Source organism: Chionomys nivalis, chromosome 1 (assembly GCF_950005125.1).
Source record: "Chionomys nivalis chromosome 1, mChiNiv1.1, whole genome shotgun sequence".
NCBI classification, from domain to species: Eukaryota; Metazoa; Chordata; class Mammalia; order Rodentia; family Cricetidae; genus Chionomys; species Chionomys nivalis.
Window position 1 is genome coordinate 76522511 of NC_080086.1, and position 6000 is coordinate 76528510.

A 6000-nucleotide genomic window follows, 5' to 3' on the forward strand; every position below is an offset into this window, starting at 1 on the left:
CATATGGGCTCCCTTTCTGAGCCAACATTTATGTTATGACAATAATAATCTTTTTTGTCTTTGACATTCAACTTAAAGGGATCTCCTTATGCAAATGTAGTTGTAGGTGAATCAGAGCTATATGCATGAAGATTTTTAGAGTAATTCTGGCTAGAGGATCTTAGTAAAGCTTATTGGGCAAATCAATCAACTGACAGTGCCTAAAACAGTTTCAATTACTTAGCAACAATCATCTTTGACATGACTGAAATGCTATAGATCACAAGCTGAGTGAAAAACAGTTTAGCAAAGTGACTCCTTGACTTGCAATTTTATATTATTTCTGTGAAAACAGAACTCAAATATCCTTTAAAATCTATCTTAATGGCAGAGTATTTTAAATCTCCTACAGATGAGTTAACCCCCTTAAATGCTTTATAGAAACTGAAAATTAAATACTTATGAAAACAAGAACTTCTCTCCAGAGATTAATAGCCAGCAAGTTGGTCTCAACTTGTTAGGGGCATACTCATAGTACTCATAGATTTGTCATCTTTGTCACTGAACTTACAGGAGAAAAATATTCTAAAGATAATTGTATCCCTTTTGTTGTTTATTAGCCTGCTGAAACAATGAGTCTGGGTAATTAGAAATCTTCAGGATTCTTACACAGGAGTAATAGAAAGACTGAGGCCTTTGTGCTAGGCAGAAGGGGAACATATATTTCAGGGAGATATTTTATGGTGCTGATAACTTCAAGGCAGTCTACAGCTGAATTAACGATGGGCCAATGATGATCAGGACACACTTTGATGTTGAATGCCTAGTTGTGCATAGCTCTCATTTTCTATATAAGCAAAATATCATGTTAGTACCTCAAAGATGGACTTAGGGGAGTCACTGTAGTTCTTACTTGTGGTTCTTCCTCATGTGGCCATGTTAAAAAAATGTTCTCCATGTTTTCACCAGAACTTAGCTCTTTAGCTGTTGCATTGAGGGTAAGCAGGATAGCCTAGTTTCTTTGGACTACTAGGGCCCAGTTTTGAGACTAAAGACCCTTGTAACAGTTTCAAAATGTCATTTGATATATTTTCAACTGGCTTTGTATGATGCTGGCTGAGCGTATCTGGAGATATCAGCATCTAACATTTAAAATTTTTAAATGTGAGTTTCAATACTTTGAGCAAAGTATACCATAAAATTTGTTTCTTAGATATTATTATGTCATTAACCTAAAAATAGAACACAAAGCTCAACTGAGCTTCTCAGGAATTGGCCAGCCTAATTCTTCCCTTGGGTCTTTGAGGGTATTAAAACCCCCATACTCTGCTTCACGTCACAAGAAATGACTTTTTCTCTATTCCTTTATATTTGTGATGTGATTGCCTTGGCTTTGCATGCTCCAAGATGCTGATCCATTGTTTGGATGACAAGATGACATTAGTGATCAAGTAATCATCACAGGAAAAATTCAATTTGACATTTAAAGTGTTGGAGGTGAACAAGTGAAGCATAATGTTTTTGCATGTGTGAAGTGCAAGTACTGGTCCTTACAGTTTATATGGGTCTTCTAATCTGTTCAGATAGCTTAATGTGATGGCAACAGTTGCCCTGGCTCTATGACATCCATTTGTGTGATAGAGACTAAGATGCCCTAAGTGTCCATGAGATACTTGGTCCTACTTTTCTCTTTCTGGAATACACTTTTATCAGATGTCTTTCTTAGAACCATTTCCCAATTGCCAATTCTTTCTCTGCCCCTTATATTACTGTTTTTAAAACATCTTGTCAGCATTGAGAGGCAATCTTTTTTTTTTTTTCTTTTTGGATTTTTGAGACAGGGTTTCTCTGTAGCTTTGGTTCCTGTCCTAGAACTAGCTCTTCTAGATCAGGTTGGCCTCGAACTCACAGAGATCCACCTGCCTCTGCCTTCCAAGTGCTGGGATTAAAGGCGTGCGCCACCACTGCCCGGCGAGAGGCAGTCTTTTGCAGGAACCTGAGAGTTATCCACTGAACAACAATCATCAAGGAAAACAGGTAGAGCCTCTGCATTCCAGGCTCAATGGACAATGGAAGCATAAGGTCTAAGCTCCATATGCAAGAAATGACAACATATGGCTTAATTTCTGGGAACACTATCTTCCTTACCTCCCTGAGTGTTGTTTTTTGTTTGTTTGTTTGTTTGTTTTTTGTTTTTACTAAATCATCCAATATTTTAGAAAGAAACTAAAATTGTTAGGATAAAAAATTTCTATGAGCAGTCCTTGCTGGGAGGGTCAAGGGAGAAGACTTAGTTCAGTGTTGATTATGAGTCTAAATCTCTGATTATACTCATGATCATTTGTCAAGTCAAGATCAAGTCTGTGGTTCCTTTAACTCATCCTCACAGACAACTTCCCTACAAAGAATTATCATAACTAAGTCTTGATCTTTTTCATTATGCTTACTCCCTTCAAAGTTTAAATAGAATTTATAAAAATCAATGCCATTAATTCTTTGGTAGTTCAAGAGCATTTCATTCAAACTCTGACTTAACAATACCTCTGTTAGATAAATGGAGAGAGGTATAAGAGAAAAGTGTCAGAAGGAGCTCAGAAGCAGTTCCTTCAGATGAGAGCTTTCTTAAGCTCTTAATGCTATAGAGCAAGTGTCAGATATCTGAATTTTGGGAGAGGCTTCAATTCCAAACAAAATCAGCTCCAGAGGAAGGAGAGATCCTACAACTTGAGGTAGAGTCGTTGGTCAGAGTTTATGAATATGTGATCTATGCTGCCTGCCTTCTGTCATGTTTCACCCTATATAGAATAGGAGCATTAAGAGGAACACTTGCAAAAGATCAGCTCATCACAGAAATCCTCGATAGGAGAGGGACTTCAGGGAGCACGGCCCGATCTGTAAGGTCCTTGGCAGCAGCTAGATCCCAACAACCTCCTCCTCTTTAATACTCACAAATCTTTATCTTTGACAGTCCAAACAGGACACCAATATCTACAACTGATGGGCTCTAGACATTTGCCCTAAAAGTGTACAAAAGGCATCATTTTTCCAACTGTATTTGGATATCACATTATTATGATATCACATTATTATGATTTCAAGCTGTAAATGTGACCCTGATAAGTATTACCATATTTATCTGCCTCTAAAACAAGCTGTTACATTGGTTTATTTCAAGCAACGTCAACAAAACAGTTTTTTGTGTTTAAAAACTCAAGTTTGAGCCGGGCGGTGGTGGCGCACGCCTTTAATCCCAGCACTCGGGAGGCAGAGGCAGGTGGATCTCTGTGAGTTCGAGACCAGCCTGGTCTACAAGAGCTAGTTCCAGGACAGGCTCCAAAACCACAGAGAAACCCTGTCTCGACAAAACTAAAAAAAAAAAAAAAAACAAAAAACTCAAGTTTGTAATCCTTTTGGTCAGAAGAGGAGTCAGGACCTGGCTTAAGCTACTGTCTGTTAATCGAATATTCATGAAAAAAATCACTTAAAAAAGTATATATATATATTACAATTCCATATTCTCCTTTTTAAAGCACAAATATATGAAATATATGCTTGTTTCAACACTTTGGTTCCAAACCTTTGCCCTAAGTCAGATTCAGCCACCCATCCTCAATAAACCAATTAGAGGCACCAAATTAAATAGTAGAAAGCAGGAATAAAGAGATACATTTAATATGAACATGTTGGAAAGAGGAACAAATAAACCCGGAAATATCCTCAAGTCTGTTTTTGGTGTCTTAATAGATATTAAACTTTAAATAAGAGACGAAGATCATGTACAGCTAAGCGGTCAGGCCAGTGTGTGGTTGTACTTACCATTGACCCATCACTGCATAGGTTTCGGTGTTATCCTGTTGTTGGGACTGTGTAACAACCATTTCTGTGGAATGAATTCCACCTAGTTTGCTCCTTTTGTTTGTCCTAGCGTGAGATTCTTGAGGAGATCCCTATTTCTTTGGGATTCACAGTTTCAGAGGTTTGAAGTCATATTGAGACTCCCAAGTGTCTCTTAAAAAAATTGCCATTGCAGACATACCAGTTACATAGTGATCTCAGTTTAGAGTTTGGGTTTTCATTATTATTTAACTTCAGGAGTTATAATAAGCAATATAGTAAGCAATGCATCAACTTTGTGGCAGTTTTCTGTTGAAATATCAATTCTGGAGTGAAGCTCCGTAAAATTCAAGATGTAAATCATTCACAAACCTAAACAAATTCATAAAATGTATCAGATTCACAGGATCCCTACATGTTAAAAATAATAAAAGCAGTAAAGATTGTTGTTGAAAGTAGTATTTCCACTATACCCAAGGGTCTGGCAATGTTCAGAGAATCCTAAGACTAGAACTTTTGTGAGTAGTTACCTGGGCTATAGTGGTCCTTTAGGTCATACAACTGTCTGTGAGTTATTCTTTCTCCTCTGGGGAACTTTGTACCTACATTCCTATAAGTTATACCAATAAACTTCTTCATTCACTAAGTCAGTCTTTGGCAGATGGTTTATTTGGTTTGTCCTTGCAACCCCATCTGTAGTGGGTTAGTATTTGTTTATGTGACCATGGAAAAAGTTACTCAATGGCATCATGTTCTAGTTGCAAATGTTGTCCGTGGAATCCATGTGGATATTAACAGTAGTTTCTTATTACTTCTATGAAGCAGTAGGCCATGTGCTTTGAATCCATTTCACGAATAAAATCTTATTACTATTCTCTAGATTGTATGTAATTCCAGAGAAATTTTAATGTTTGAGACACTAAATGATTTACATTTGTTTGAAAGAGAGAATTTCTTCTTCCTCAGTTGAGTTTCAAAAATATTTAACCCATGTTTTCTTGAAACATCATCTTCATTGTCTTCTTGCACAGTTTTTGATGCACAATTTTCCTTCCGTTTTGAATCTTGATGATATATTGCTCACCACTATATTCAGTCCTTGAGTTACTATAGGATAATGTGACAGCCTTTTTGACTCATAATTGAAATGTGCCATTGTTGAAAATAAAGATTGGCAAAAAAAAAAAACAGGAAGAAACTTATCAACATATATACTGTTAACATATCAACATATATTTAAATATATTATCAGCATACATATGCATTTATATATGATATATTAACATTTTAATAATATATGTTATATATTATATTAAGATATACATCAATATTGTATTGCATAGCAAACGTGTGCTATTTTTATATGCTATATATGTTAATAATGTAAATTTCTAACATATATGTGTATGTGTTATAAATGGGAGCCTCTCGAAAAAGAATTGTTCTTAAAGAAGCACTTAGAATTTTGTCTTATATTGTATCTGCAAAAATATATCTTTAGAGGTATAATATGATTTGAATATGAAATATGTTTAGTTTTTTCTGTGTTTGCATTATAACACTCTCTGTTACTGGTGCTATTAGAAAAGAAATATAATTCTTAACAGGTAAACTCTAAATACAAGAAAGGGGTCACTGTGTGTGGACCTTAAGATTTTATAGTCCATTCTAACTTCCTCTATACATTCTGTTTTATGAGTGTGAACAATTGACCTCGTGCCCTTGCCACTGTTCTTTGTCTATAGTCATGGAATATATTTCCTTATAAAGTTCAAGTCTAAATAGATCCTTGTTCCTTAAATTGCTTTTATGTTCAAGTATACAGTCAAAGCCACGGGGAAAGGAAACAGAGAGGAACAATTACAAAAATAAAAGAAATTTAACTCTAACAGTTTAAATGAAAACAAGTATCAGAAAAGTTAGCTGGCAAAGATTGTTTATATGAATTCTCCCCGAATCTTCTTTTCTAAGCTGATGAAAATTTATAACTGTCCTTCCTTTTTATTGTATTATTTATGTGCACATGTAAAAAGAGATGCCAGTAGAGGTCAGAATAGGGTATTAGACACCTTGGATCTGGAGCTACATGCAGTTGTGAGCCACTCCATGTGGGTTCTAGGCACAAAGCTTTGGTCACTTGCAAGAATAGCAGTATTCTTAATCACTGTACTAGCTGCCAGCTCCCAA